Here is a 16,054-nt window from a genome sequence, read left to right on the forward strand (position 1 = left end):
CCAGGTTCTCTTCCGCAGCGTGCAGGTGCTCCCTGGTTCCGTGCAAACAGGCAGCTGGCCCGTTTGGACGGATGGCTATCGGCCGGGTGCTGAGATGAAAACACTCACGTTCTTACCGTATTTTATCCTGACACTAACCCAGGAGATGAGTCGCGGCAATTCCATTTTCCAGGTGGAGTCGTTGAAGCTCAGAGAGTTTGTGGAACTTCCAGAGGGTCACAAAGCTAGCTGGTGAGAGGCAGGACTCAGTGACTCCGGCCCTCTTCTGCGTTCACTAAATGACAACTCTCGCTACACTCTCCTTGGTCACAGGAACCTGCCTTGAACACCGACCACGCGGGGGCTTCTTCCCTGCTAACACGTGGGTACCATGAGCTCAGCACCGCGGGGGGCTTGCTGGGAGCTGCGTGCGGGGCGTCAACACCGCGTACAGGAGCCTGGGCGCTCGGCAAATGCCCATGAAATTAAAAATGTACATAGATTTAACCGCTTTCAGTACAATAGGAATGTGTATCCAGTTATACAGGTTGATACGCGAACATACCTAACTTCTGTGTGACGCATGTGTGTGTCTAAACTACATTTTGGCGCCGCACAAAGGAAAGCAAGTGGCTTTTGCAAGCCAGAAAGGAAGCGCGTGACACAGACATGCCCATCTTTCCTTCTTTGGAGGGTCTACATGTAGTGTTAAAACGAGGCAAATGTGAATACGTATCTGATCGCTGAATTAACTGTCCCATCGAACTACGGTCCCTTCTCATCCCCCCACCCCCCCCGCCCCTCCCCCACCCTAGCCCAGCCTATCATTAGCCGCTATCTGGAATCGACAGTAGAGTAATTTGAACTCTGGTTCCCAAGGGCCTATTCTTTTACTTCCTGCTGTAGGAATACGGTGTGTATTGATTAGATATCAGACCGTAATGGGCTTCCAATCTCTCTGCCTTAAGATATATGATGGAGATGACAGGAAACAGATACTCTGTTACTACTTGTAAATAGTCTGGTTGAACAAAATGGTCGGTAACCCCTTCGGTGCCGAGCGCTTTTACCACCAGGAGGAAGCTACTCTATCACTCGTTCTGATGTAATTTCTTGGAAAGGCAAGGTGGGGGCTTTCGTCATGGAGGCCAGAGCCACCGCCCAAGATTGTCATCTCCTCCGGAAACTCGGCCAGGAGGAGAGTAGCTCGCTGGCGGGGACAGCCCCAGCAGCAGCCCCAGCCCTCTTGCCCCTATGGGACTGCTGAAAGGGAAGAGGGGGAGGGGGCTGGGCAGAAGCCAGAGCAGAGCTGGGCTCCTCTCCTTGGGAGCAAGACCCAGAGCCAGGCGCTTGTAGGAGCTTCAGTTTCCTCATCTGTAAAACGGGGGCAACAATCTCGTTCACACCACTATGGCCAAGATTGAGCGAAACCATGCGTGTCAGGGAAGCTAAGGTACTGCCTGGCCAGTTCTCTTTCCTCTCCCCACCGCCGCCCTGTGCCCTCAAGGGGAAGCTTTCCCTTTGCTGGAATTCTGACAGTCCTTCGGCTTGGGCGAGATGTGGCCACATTCGGCGTATCTCCTTGTATGGCAGCCTTGCAGACCCCAAAGAGCACACAGTGGTGGCGTTTGTAGGTACCATGAGGCACACTTCCTCCAGCGCTGGAGGAAACGCTGGTTCTGCACTGCTGATGGCAGCCTGGCCCGGGCACTGATGACTCCCCGTTTGAAGCTGACCCCCGGCTGGGTGGGTGGGCTCAGCCCCCTTCCTGTGCCAGGCCTGGCGATGTTCGAGTTCGCAGGACTCGACTCACAGCTTGAGAACTGCAGAGGTAGATAGGAGGGTGACATCTTCCTCTTCCTGGTGGCCCTGCAGACGCCAAGGAGAAGGTTTACGCGCCGCCCAACCTGCAACGGGAGGTTTGATTGTGCGCAGAGGGGGTGAGTTCTGTTGGATCCCGAGTTTCCTTCCCTTTCCTTATCAGCACAGATGACTAAAAAGCAAGTTGGACGGCAGTTCAAAAAGGATTCCAAAGGATGATTGTAAACTTCCAAGGGGGAATAAGATGTGAGTTTATACATTTTTAATTACACCAGGCCTGAAGCTCACATTCATTTATTACCAGCGATATCAGCTGCTTATCTGCCACTTCTCTAATCTTTGCCCTGCAAACAGGCCTGACCTCTGATCAAGGGAGATAAGAGGGGAATAAAAAATGGCTACCTGCTAGGAACTGATTGGAAGAGAGGGATCAAAACGCAGAAGCTCCAGTCGATCCTGGATTCCTTCCCGTCTTTTCTCCAGCCACTGCTTCTGCGGGTGAGGACAAGTGGACCCACCCACCTCCTCTGCTAACATTTCCCCATTTCTCCTTCCTTCCCTGCCCCCATTAGAATAAGGAGATCAATAAGGCTGGCTTTGAGAGAGGAAGGAACCGATCTCCATGCTGGTAATCAAATGCCGTATCTCCGCAGCACATGGAGAAGGGCCAGTGTGCACCGAGTGACCTGATTGCACATTCCGAAAACACCGAATTCATATTATTGGCTTCATCAGCATTGTCCCTCCTGGAGGTTGCTCATAATTAGCCCAGGAGAAGATTGCAGGGAAGAGCAGCGGCTGTTAGCGGCCGTACAGAGGGGCCCGGCCAGGAGAGAAGCAGACGCGCAGTGATGGGCGCCACGTATCAAGTGCTCGCTTCGTGCTCAGCCCCGAGCTCAGTTCCTGAGGGTCGCTTGCAACGGCTCTTGGAAGACGTCTGATTATTCCTGTTTGCGGATGATGATAACTGAGGCTTCAAAAGGTCGGGAAGTCTGTCCTCATTTGTACAGCTGGTAATTGCAAAAGCTGATTTCACCCAAAGGTCTGCCTGCCCCTGCCCACAGCCCCAAATTCCAAAGTGAAGGCTGGCTCTGAGTCCCCCTCGGGTCAAGTTGCCAACTCTCCATCAGCAGAGAAAAGGAGGCGGTGCAGTGACGTAACTGAATCCAGCCCTTCACTTTTCAGATGAAGAACCTTAAGTTCAGAGAGGGAGAGTGATTTGCCCAAGGTCACACAGGCAGAGCTATCGCTAAGTCCCGCAATTATGGATCATCAGCCTTACCCCTTGGCAGCTTTATCGCTGGCTACACCTTACTTGTTGGCTACCCCTGTATCTCCTCCAGACGCCAGCAGGAATACCCCGCTCCCCAATAACATGGAGCTATGAAGGCCAGAAAAGTGAAGAGACAGAAACTTGACGTAACACAAGGGAATTTCCTAGGTCATTTTGTTTATTCAACAAACTTTAATTGGGCATCTAATGTATATAAAGTACCCGTGCTACAGTTTTAGCGGTGAAAAACAGAGATACTAAAGGTTTGCTTGTATGTGGATTTATTTTCTTACTTTCAAGTAGGTATTCTAGGGACACATTTGAGCTTATAAGTAAAATGAGGCAAATAAAATTTAAAAAAATAATAAAACCTGCAAACACCTGTACACATGCATGACAAATGAAGGCACCAAAATGAACATTTGCTTCAGAACTTTATTTGATCGCCTCACATGCTTTCTACAACATCAATCAAGTTTTTTGAATTCACTAGTCATAAAGTAAATAAAAACAAGCTAAAATAAGAGTGCTTGTAAATGGGGTGTTCTTACCTAGGAGTAAAATGCTGAGTATTTTAGAAAGAAGGAATCGTGACACTATCATTTGCTGAGTACTTACTCTGGGCCAGGCATTCCACAGACATTACCTCATTTAATCCCCTCGAAACTCGTGCAAGGTGTTATTATCTGCAATTTTACAGGTGGGGGACTGAAAGAGTCACAAAGTCCCACTAAGACCCATAACCAGACAACAGAGAAGTAGCCAAATTAATTGCGGAGCTGATAATGCAGGTAAGATACCTCCCCATTTCGTCACAAGAGAATAGTTAGGGTCATGGAACAAGGATCGAGTCACAATGCTAAAAATAATAATTATCGTACCTTGAGCACATCCAGTATATCAAGTACTCTGCTGAGCACGTTTCAGACATTGTCGTATTCGATGCTCATAAGACACCCAGGAGGGAAGCACTGTTATCCCCATTTTGCAGAGGAGAACACAAAAGGACAGACAGGGCAGGAAACCTGCTCAGGTCACATAGCTAGTACATGACTGAGCCAGGAACCAAAGCCAGTGCTAGCCCTAGACTCTCAACCACTCTGCCCTGTTGCCTTTTCAGTAAAAAAAATATGTTGTTCAGCATGGCTAAGTGCGTTTCCCCTAAAATACGGTTTTATATGCTAGGTCAAAAAATACCAGAGGGGTGGAGGGGTTTGAAAAACTAAACATCAGGGAATGATGAAATCAAGAATTCTAGAGGGGCACCAGGGTGGCTCAGTCAGTTAAGCCTCCGACTTTGGCTCAGGATGCCATCTCACAGTTTGTGAGTTCGCGTCCCGCATCGGGCTCTTTGCTGACAGCTCAGAGCCTGGAGCCTGCTTCAGATTCTGTGTCTCCCTCTCTCTCTCTGCCCTTTCCCTGCTAGTGCTCTTTTTCTCTCTCTCCCTCTCTCTCCCTCTCTCTCACTCTCAAAGATAAATAAACACTAAAAAAAAAAGAATTCTAGAAATAGCACAATACCACAGTTATCACTCACTTCAATCAATGCAAATGCGGTTTATTTTATTTTTTTTTTTCAACGTTTATTTATTTTCGGGACAGAGAGAGACAGAGCATGAACGGGGGAGGGGCAGAGAGAGAGGGAGACACAGAATCGGAAACAGGCTCCAGGCTCCGAGCCATCAGCCCAGAGCCCGACGCGGGGCTCAAACTCACAGACCGCGAGATCGTGACCTGGCTGAAGTCGGACGCTTAACTCACTGCGCCACCCAGGCGCCCCAATGCAAATGTGGTTTAAATGGGAAACAATTGCCCCAGATTGTATTTTCACTGAGGAATTGGATGATTTTTTTTTTTTTTTTTTTTTTTTTTTTTTGCCCTTTAACATATATTGCGTTATTTCCTGTGTAAAGCACACAGGGATATTCATGTCGAAAGGTCTAAGTTTCACAGTTATGGTTAAGGGACTTTTGATTTTCCTTAATGTATTTCTTACCCATCAAGGCCATTCCTAGCAGTGAAGGCCCGGTGTTCGTTGTCCCCTGTGGTAAACACGCCTGCATTTTCTGTGTGGTTGTATGTTGGATTAGCAAAGTTTCTTCCGCCGGGTCTGGGAGGATTTCCTTCAGTCTGTGAAATACTAACTTGCTTCCCCCCATCTGCTGCCCTCATGGTTTCCCAGGGGCTTCCAGAATGCTCTTTGAATGCCCTATTCCACTTCATCCTTTATGCTTCAGGGCACAGGAATATCTGGTTATAGGAATGTTGGGCATCTTACTTTGCTGCTCTGTTTGTCAGACTCATAAATAATTCTCCAGGTCACCCCTAGCCAATAGGAGCACCCTTTCCTCATAAATGCCAACAGCCAGTTCACAGAAATGTCATCACCACTGCATTGTGAGGGTCATCCGGTGAGGAAAATCAGATAGGAAAATGAGCTGACATTATTTAAGCTTCTACCTAATACCAAGCACTTTACATATATCATCTCATTTAATTGTCATAAGACCCCCGAGAAATTGGTGTTACTGTTCCCATCATATAGATGAGAAAACTGAGGTATCTGATATGCCAAAGGTTAAAAAATAAGTTTATTTTTAATAAATACAGTTGGCGTTTATTAGATTCTTACTATATACCAGAAACCACCTCTCCTACTCTACAAATATTAGTTCCTGTAATGCCGCAGTAACCCTGAGGGGTAAATTTAATTGTTGTCCCTGTTTTATAGTTGAGAACACTGAAGCACAGAGATGTTAGGCAACTTTTCCAAAGTCGAACAGCTAGGGAACAGTCTAAAACCACAGAGTATGATTTTTGAACTTGCACTGTTCAGAGAACATGAACGGCTACCAATTTTTCCAGCCAATATGACCTCCATTTTAGAGATATAAATGGACAGGACTAGCTCTGGGCACTTGCCTGTCTCGGGATTTGGGGCCAGACCATGTTAACTGGAGGACTGGTTTTGCTGCTTCCAGCAAATATGATCTTGGGCAAGACCCCTCTGGGCCTCCCGGCAAAGCTGCAAATTCTCTCTTTCTCTGAAAGAATGTAGGAAAAGGATAATCATCCAAAAAACAGCAGAACCCCAGAAAACCAAACTACAACCCTGCTCCTAAAGAGGAATCAGTCTCCCCCTCCACCTCAAGCAGTTTAGGGCCACAGAAGAAGGTGTCCATTTAAAAATTTTTTTTTAACGTTTATTTATTTTTGAGACAGAGAGAGACAGAGCATGAACGGGAGAGGGGCAGAGAGAGAGGGAGACACAGAATCGGAAACAGGCTCCAGGCTCTGAGCGGTCAGCACAGAGCCCGACGCGGGGCTCGAACTCACGGACCGCGAGATCATGACCTGAGCCGAAGTCGGACACCCAACTGACCGAGCCACCCAGGCGCCCCAGAAGGTGTCCATTTTAAATTCCTTGCCAAAACACGTACTTTCATATTGGAAAAACACACCCTTAACAATCCAAGAGATTGCTTTCATCATATTTTTTTTCCATTGGAGAAATATTAGTTACTGATTTTTTTTTTTTTTTTTTTTTTGGTAATGAAGATAGTGCAGAAATGTGTGAAATAAGAGAGAAGGTTTCTGCTCCCCTTTGCAGGAGAGATTTTTAGCAGGCATGTGCGATCCAGTTCTGCACTGGCCTTCGCCCACAGTAAGAGATCATGGGCATCCTCTTGCCTTAGAGTCTGAGGGGCTCCTGGTTCTTTCTGATGGCCTCACCCCAGGAGCCCTGCCGTGTGGAGGTGCCACCAGGGTCCTAGAGCTAATCCGCTGCTAGCTTTAGGCACCACAGGTGCAAAAGGGCACTTATATTCGACTTATGTGTATATCCTTGTACAGTTGCGTTTTGTAAATTGCTTTAAATGGGACAAAACACCAACATTGTATTTGACTTAGGGAAAAGCCACTAAGAGCTGCTGATAGGTGTGTAATTTCCACACATGCGGGAAAGGAGTAGGGGGTTTCACCAGACCCTAAATTCTCCTCCTGGAGTGGGATCCCTGTGCCACAGCTCTGTCCCCCACCCCAGACCCCTTCCCCTGTGCCACATCCTCCAGCCCCGCCCCAACCCCATTGTGCTCCCTGCAGACCCCTGCCCTTTATCTAGCTAGACCACCCCATCTTTTGAACCAGCTGTTTTGAGAGTTTGTTTTACCATCTTATTCATGGCAAAAACCAATTTATAGCAACAACAACAGCAAAATATTCCAGGGTGACTCACATTGTTCTTGGCCAGAGATGTCACAGCCACCTGTCTGGGTGTGCGATTCAGGTCAGACCTTGGCCACATTTACTTAGCGAGGTCACTCCGACGGGAAGCTCCCCCTCTGTCACCTGGTGCAAAACCTAAGAGGTGTTCGGAGAAGAGTCACCTACTCCCTAAGACCAGAAATGAAAACCAGTTGCCTCAAGTTATCACAAAGGTTTTTGCTCTGTTTTTCCCTCCTTTTAAGAAGAATGATTGGAGTGTCTGTCTCCGTCCCCCAGCACCGATCCTTAGGGTCCTAAGCTCTTCTTGGCGAACTGGATGCGAGAGTGAATGTCTTCAATCAATTCCTGCTATTTCTGGTTTTCAGCCTCGCCTTGTCAGACCGGCTCACGGCGTGTTTCAGCCGCAGCGTTAAGTCCGGCCCCGCGCCCCCAAATCTGCCCCGCACTAATGTAAAGAGGATATTTGGATTCTGATGCTTACTTACCTTTTTCGTTCCTTCCCCACCTCAGCAGCCAGCCTCCCACTGGCTGGGACCTGACAATTCTTTTTGGAAAACTAAGCAAATCTTTCAAAACAGTTTTTAAGTCTTAGAACCGCACGTTTGTGCTGCTACAGCTGGGAACTGTCAGGCCTCCAGCGTGCACCTTGGTTTCAGCTCAGCAAACAGAGCAAAATATCCATTCTGTGCATGAAATTGCCTGTGTTCTGCGTGGGAATCTCAGCTTCTCAGCACCCTGTGCACGTAGCGGGCTTCGTTTGACTTTTCCTTGCGTTTGGGAAATTGGGTCCCAGAGAATAGGCGCCTTCTCGCCTGATGCTGGAAAAGCCATCCTCGAGGAAACAGAATTCAAAGTGAGAACCATGAATTCTCACTTAGAACGTTTTTCCTTGAAAAAAAATATATCTATATTTTTTTTTCTTGAGAGCACCCACATTTAGTGGGGATATGATCAAATGTTCATGCTCACCCAACAAATAAACCAGCAGCAAGAATGACAGCCACAGCTGCCCTCCGTGTGCGATGTGCAGTGACACCAAGAGCCTCAAAAGCCTCTCATTTCACTTACGGGGATCAATCCTGAGGACACAAGCCTTAATCCACATTTCCGAGCGCATACGAACATCGTCATTGAAGCATTTACTGACAAGGGTGACAAACTGGAAAATAGTTAAGTAAACCACCGCGCATCAAGTAGATGGAGCATTCTGCAGCCATCAACATGAGTTTGTAAAAGGAGTTTATACTAATACTATGGCAGACTTTGTACAGTAAGTTTTATGGATGTATATAACACACACGCAGAAAAGTGCACAGATCATAAGCAAACATACAGTTCAATGAATTTTCACAAAATGAACACAGTCATTTACCCAGTATCCGGATGGGGGGGGGGGGCGGAAATAAACATCATAGAACTCCAGAAACCTGGCCTCCACCCATTCAAATCTTTACTCCACCCCCCACCCCCCAGGGTAACCCCTTCTAAGACTTTCGCTAGGTTTTGCCGGTCTTGAAACTGGATAGAGTCATAGTTTCTATATTCATTTGTCCTTTCTTTCCTGAATATTTTGTTTGCTACATTCATGCAGGTCGTTGTGGGAGTTGTAGCTTCCTGATCCCCATTCCATTGTGTTAATATGCTACAGTTACTTATTCGTTCCACCCTCCGTGAGCCTTTGGATTGTTTCCAATTTTATCCATTACAAACAGTACAGCGACGATTATTCATGAAAAGGCTTCTTCAGGTGATCATATGTACACATTTCTGTTGCGTATGTACCTAGGGGTAGAATTGCCAGGTCATTGGAAATTCATTTGTTTACAGCTTTCACAGACACCACAGAGCAGTTTTCCATATGATTATACCAATTTCTACTTCTCCCCGCAATGTGTGAAGGCTCCAGTTTTCTTCAAATAGTTGCCAACCTGGTGTAGTGTGTCAGATTTTTTTTTTTAATTTTAAACATGTAGCCAAAATTACAAATACAGTGTAATCACAGATTTGTTTAAAAATGTACACAGAAATGGGGTGTCTGGGTGGCTCAGTCGGTTAGGCATCCGACTTCGGCTTAGGTCATGATCTTGTGGTTTGTGAGTTTGAGCCCCACATCGGGCTCTGTGCTGACAGCTCAGGGCCTGAAGCCTGCTTCGGGTTCTGTGTCTCCCTCTCTCTCTGCCTCTCCCCTGCTCACGGTCTCTCTCTCTCTGTTTCTCAATAATAAATAAATATTAAAAAAAAATTTTTTTAATATACACAGAAAAAAGCCTGGAAGGAAATACTCTAACATTTAAGTGTCAGTAGCTCTATGTGGATGATGGAGTTATGTTCTTTTAAAATTGTTCTATTGGAGAGCTTGGGTGGTTCAGTGGGTTAAATGTCCAACTTCAGCTTAGGTCACGATCTCAAGGTTTGCAAGTTTGAGCCCCACGTCGGGCTCTGTGCTGTCAGAGCAGAGCCCACTCCAGATGCTGTATCCCTTTCTCTCTGCCCCTCCTGTGCATGTGTGCTCTCTCTCTCCTCTCTCCTCTCCTCTCTTTCTCCTCTCTCCCTCTCCCTCCCCCTCTCCCTCTCTCCCTCTCTCCCTCTCTCTCAGAAATAAACATTTAAATTAAATTAACTGTTCTTTTTTTCCCCTGATATCTTGTTATTCTCTATGATGAAGAAGTATTTGTTATTGTAACTCCTGTTCTTTTCATGAGGCTATAGGTGAGGGAAGGGCTTTAGAATTAAGCTAAGTAAGCATGAGACAGGCCCCCCAAATGATGGTCACTTTCAAATGCTCTTGGCCTTGAGAGAAATCACCGTTGCCATTGGACATCTGCACAGGCCGATCAGGCACTTATCCATGTAACCATTCATGCATCTACATATTCACCCGCACATTAGTTTATGCATGCATTCAGTAAACGTTCGTGAAACAGCTACTTGGGGCCAGGCATTTTGCCGCATAGAAAGGAGTCATAAAAACATTTTAGAGTGGGGGGCTCCGATCACATAGTTTTGTAATGAGGCATAAATAATATAGCAATATCGAGGATATACTGGTAAAAACATAGTACCAATAACAAATATTCTTCGAGGGCTCACGGTGTACTGGGCACTGTGCTGAGGGAGTTACGTGTAGGCAGTCGTTTAAATCATAATCACCCGGAGAGCATATGCATTTTTTTTTTTTTTTGCATCTCTGCAGAACAGATGTGGAAGCAGAAGTTTAGAGAGGTTAGAGTACGTGCCCAAGGTTATAGAGCTAGCCGGGGATTCCGGCCCAGGCCTAGAGAGCACCAACCACACAACCTCCCTGCCCTGCTTGCTCTCTGCCGTGAAGGGGCACCGGGGAGAAGGGAGTCAAGCGGAAGTGACAGTGAGCAGAAATCTTAACATGGGCTTCGAATGGGCTCTTAAAGGATGCAAAGGAATTAGTTAGGCAGAAGTACCCAACCGGACATTTTAGGAAGCTTGTACCACGCAAAGCAAGAGTGATTCCACCTCTGAATGAGGGAGGGCCGGAAACGAGAGGGAAGGCAGGAGGTGGGAATATAATGGATTTTAAACTTCCCAAAAGGCTGGTCCCTGAGTCTGCTCATGTCATCCCGAATTTGGGAGCCAATCCAAGATGAAACGAGATACACAGAGGCCTGACGTTGACCTGACATTGACCCTGCGCCCCTCCCTCCCGGGCTGGGAAATCTCCGCTCACCTTGCTGCTCCCACGGATTCTGTTCCTACTCCCATTACCACCTCCGTGTCATCCATAGCCGGATTATCCAACATGGTGGCCATTAGCCACACACGGCTATTTACATTTAAATTCATGGAAATTAAGTAAAGTTAAAATGCAATTCCTCAGTTAGACTAGCCACACGTCAAGTGCTCAATAGCCAGACATGGCCAGTGGCTGCCATATATAGCTCTAGAACATTGCAGAACATTCTACCCAAGCATGCTGCTCTATCATCTGTCTCCTGTGTGTGGAAAAGCACCCAGGGAACAGGGACCTTGCATGAAGGATGCTCCCAATGCTTTGTATGGAACCTGGTGCAGAAAACCTGCTCAGTGGTTACTAAGTCGCTGTTTTCAGGACTAGAATGGAGCTTCTGCCCCACACCCTCTTTTAACTGGGGGGGAGTCTAAAGCTGATACTGACTGGTGACGCATCCTTGGACAGGGGACTCTGTACTCTGTGCTCTTCCAGTGTTAAGTGCCCATGAGTCACCTGTGGCAATTCACAGTGTACAGATCTTGGTCCCATGGCTTTGGGTGGAGTGTAGATTCTGTATTTCCGAGACGCTCCCAGGTGCTGCCGACCACACTTAAAAGTAGCAAGTCCCTGTGATCAGAGAAAAGACACAAATAAAATACTAACGGGCAAATCTGGGAAGTCTGGCTGTTGGTAAAGAGATGAGTCCATGAATTCATTTTTGTGGACACAAGGACAAAGTTAAAGTACTCATTCAACTGTTTCTTTTCTGCTGCATTTATATTGCCTTTTAGAACATGAGAAAATCTGAGAGTATGTTCAGAAGTTAGATATTAAGAAAACCACCACCCCTTCCCCTGCCGATACCTCCATCATAACCACGTTGAAAAGTCAACAACAATAACAAAAGCTTAAATTCAAGGAATAATCAATTATGATTCCATTTAGCCAGAGAAAGCTTAAAACAAACACATCAACATGCTTCTGAAACATGAGTCAGAGAGGAAGCCAAAAGGCCAATGTGTTTTTAAGAAACTTCGGAAAGAGAGGTACATAAATAGCATGCTCTTCCCAGGAAGAAAAATCTCTTTGCCAGTCTTTCCCTCCTGCCGGCATCTCCTTCAAAACCACATCTGACATGGATCTAATTTCCTTGCTCAATAACATCATCATTAAACAGCCACACATCACAAGTAACATGTTTATCATTTTAACATTTCTTCCAAGATTGGGTTTGAATTATGGATTGTGAAAACATAGATTCTGTTGCTTGGGGTGGGGGGCAGAGATCTATCGGTGTTCTAGAAGATGAATTTTTAATGCCATTTGAAAGACAGATTGCAAATACTCAGAGGTTTTCACTCTTGAAGACCACCTTCATGCCTGAAACAAATATGTTTAATTAGGCAACTAACAGCTCTCCTTAATGGTAGAGAGCTGGAAAGAAGCACAAAGAAATTCTTTAGAAAAGGAGCAGGCATTTTTAGCTCAGAATGCTGGTTCTATGGCCAAAGTGCAGCAGTCTCCTCAATATGTCTTTCCCCACCTTCAGGGAATCATAGAATGTTCGACATGAGTCAAATGTATGTGAGATTAAATCTGGCTGTTGCCTCTTTCTAGCCATTTAATTTTGGCCAAGTTACTTAATATTTTCTGAGCCTCAGCCATCTGGGCCATAGTAGTACCATTTCTGGGTTATAGGAAATATTAAATTAAAATAATGTATATAAAGTGCCAGATACATGGTAACTATTGTTTTAATTGAGGTAGTAATATTCATAATGGTGTTTGGCCTTCATCCCAGGATGGAGAATTTGAGTGGTGGGAAAAGTGTGAGTTTTCAAGGACATAGAGACTCCACTGACCTGCATGGATGACCACTCTTCCATCTCCAAAGGTGTCTTTGAAAATGCACACCAGATGTGGCCATCAAAGTAATGATTTTCAGAGTAGGGGTGAGGGTACAAAGAACAGAGGAGGGTAGTGGGTATACCCACAGGTTGCATATTATAGTCAATATTCCACTTTTATTCACAAGTATAATTAACATTGATTATATCCCAACTCACACCAAGCAACATGGGAAATATTTTCCGTACATTGAGTCTTACAGCAGCCCTGGGAGGTTGGTACTGCTATTATTTCTACTTAGTACAAGGTTTTTCAGCTTCGACACTATGGACATTAGGGGCCAGATAATTCTTTGTTGTGGGAGCCGTGTGGTGCATTGTAAGATTTTTAGCAGCATCCCTGGCCTCAACCCATACATGCCAGGGGCACACCCCACCTTCCCCCTCCCCCAAGTTGTGATGACCAGCAACGTCCCAGGCATTGTCTGATGACCCCGTAGGGGCCAAAATCACTTCCAGCTGAGAATCACTGGGTAAGTGAATAAAGTAAAGTGATGAAATTCAGTGACATCCCAAGACCATCCAGCTAAAAAGTATTGGATTAAGGTTAGAAATCAGGTGCCGAGTTCGCTAAACCTCATTCAGAGCATACAAAAGCTGTATTATCACCTGGGCTCAGAATATAAGGTAGAGAAGAAGGCTCTGTACTTTCTTGGGTTTGGGGTGGGGGAGGAGCCTTCGAACAAAAATTCTGCAGTGATGAATGGGCATAATAAGCCGTCCTACAACCTGGCCACATCTGACATTTCCAGCTATGTGTTTTCTCTCAAGAAGCTCTCCTGTGATTCCTCCAACATTGTCTTTGCACAAATGATCTGAAAGCTTTTCCTTGGGAATGTCTCCCTCAGCCAGTTCACAGCATTTGTCCCCAAACCATTATCTCCCCCTTATTAACAAGACTTGGCAGTGGCTGTCTTTTGGCTTCTTCAAAAAACAAAGAAAGAAAGAAAAAAAGAAGAAAGGAAGGAAGGAAGGAGGAAAGAAAGAAAGAAAGAAAGAAAGAAAGAAAGAAAGAAAGAGAAAGAAAGAAAGAAAGAAAGAAAGAAAGAAAGAAAGAAAGAAAGAAAGAAAGAGAAAGAAAGAAGAAAAAAGGAAGGAATGAGGGAGGGAAGAAAGAATGAAAGAAAGAAAGAGAAAGAAGGAAGGAATGAGGGAAGAAAGAAAGAAAGAAAAAAAGAGAGAAAGAGAGAGTTCGAGCCCCACGGTTGGGCTCTGTGTGGATGGCTCGGAGCCTGGAACCTGTTTCACATTCTTTGTCTCCCTCTCTCTCTCCGCCCCTCCCCTGCTCATGATCTGTCTCTCTTGCTCTCGAAATTAAAAAAAATTTTTTTTTAATTTTTTTCAAAAAAGAAATCAAGTCTACCCTGTAAAGATGGAGATTGTCTTCACTGAGAACATCCTAATGACTAGATCAGAGGTCCAAAAGGCAAACTGAATAAAAACTTCTTGATTATGCTCAAATATGTGTTCGGTGTCCCAGGTGGATAAATTTCATTGAAATGAGTGATCTCCGAGTGATTCGTTAAGACGTATCTCCTCTTGTCCTTACAGTCCCGTCCCTGTAGCTCAGATGGATCCCTCCCTGGCGCTGGAGAGAGCCCGTTATTACGTCCGCAAGCACTGCTCTCATAACACAACTTGCTCGCATACGTCTTACAGTCACAAAGTGCATCCACGTTTATCATAACTCCTCTCTGCAACAGCTCCCCGGAGGCATATCCCCAGGCCCGTTTTTACATGGGTGGAAACCCACGCTCAGGAAGGGTGATGTCCATCGGTCGGCACCTGCCAGAGATCAGGCTCCATTTCAGGTCCTCTGATTCCAAAAGGGTGGGTTAGTGACGGGTCCCTGGTCAGGAGCCGGCTTTGGAGGCCAACTTCCTCTACTCTGCTTTGGCCTGTGAACGCCCAGCAGACACAGGAGAAATGCACTAGCTAGCGGCAGTCAAGTGGTTGGTCGGGCAGCCGCTCAGGCCTGGACATGCCCAAGGCCATGTGAACGTGTGTGCGGGTGTGCGTGTGTGTGTGTGTGTGTGTGTGTGTGTGTGTGTGTGCAATGCCTCATGGCCCAGGGCAGCGTGAAGGCGCGTTGGTAGATGTGGGCATGGGCAAAGTGCACAAAAACCGGAATGCCAGCACTCAGGCGGTGCACAGGTCAACACATAATCAAAGGAAGAGAAAGGGACTCGGTCCCAGAAGAGTCCCTAGTGCCTAATCATAGCTGATTATGTCTTTAATTGTTGTCCCAGTGTACTTTGAGTGCCCACCTCCTCACCTCCCCCCTCCTGCATCCCCGGGTGCTCACTTTGTTTGCTCTTCTGACTCCTTCCTATACTCCGTGCAGCTCAGAGCTTATCTCCGTCTGGCAGTGCCTCAGACTTTTCTTGTCCATAGTGCGTGAGACTCGGCTCCAAGGACGCCAGTGGAATAAAAGGGCCATAAGGTCAGAGACGGACAGTAGTTTGTACTGATGTGTCCCCAGCCCCTACAGGAGTCGTTGGCACATAGTGGGGAGAGGGGCGCCTGGGTGGCTCAGTCGGTTGAGCGTCTGACTTCGGCTCAGGTCATGATCTCGCGGTCTGTGAGTTCGAGCCCCGTGTCGGGCTCTGGGCTGACCGCTCAGAGCCTGGAGCCTGCTTTGGATTCTGTGTCTCCCTCTCTCTCTGCCCCTCCCCCACTCATGCTCACTCTCTCTCTCTCTCAAAAATTAACATTAAAAAAATTTTTAAAAAAGGGGCTCATTTGGTTGAGCATCCAACTTCAGCTCAGGTCATGATCTCGTGGTCTGTGAGTTCGAGCCCCGCATCAGGCTCTGTGCTGACAGCTCAGAGCCTGGAGCCTGCTTCGGATTCTGTGTCTCCGTCTCTCTGTCTGCCCCTCCCCTGCTTGCATACTTGCTCTCTCTTTCTCTCTCCCACAAGTAAATAAACATTAAAACATTTTTTAATAATAATAAAAAAATAAGAGGTGAGGAGAGGTAAAAAGCAGACTGAGCCAGACCACCAAGGCCTCAGTGCAAGGTCTGCCGCTCACTGACCCCTTGACCATGAATGAGCCACTTGAATTGTGGCCACATCCCAATCGCCGGAATCTATAAATAGGTTACCTATAAATAGCAAGGGGGGATTCAGGTTGCAGAGTGAATTA

The 16,054-nt window shown here is 46.5% G+C and overlaps 1 long non-coding RNA gene across 4 annotated transcripts in view; it reads left to right on the forward strand.

The window, feature by feature from the left end:
• LOC106984023 (uncharacterized) overlaps nucleotides 1–16,054 on the forward strand; it is a 798,380-nt gene that overhangs the window by 514,970 nt on the left and 267,356 nt on the right. The gene's annotated exons all lie outside the window — the stretch shown is intronic.

This window comes from Acinonyx jubatus, chromosome E2 (genome assembly GCF_027475565.1).
Source record: "Acinonyx jubatus isolate Ajub_Pintada_27869175 chromosome E2, VMU_Ajub_asm_v1.0, whole genome shotgun sequence".
Lineage (NCBI taxonomy): Eukaryota > Metazoa > Chordata > Mammalia > Carnivora > Felidae > Acinonyx > Acinonyx jubatus.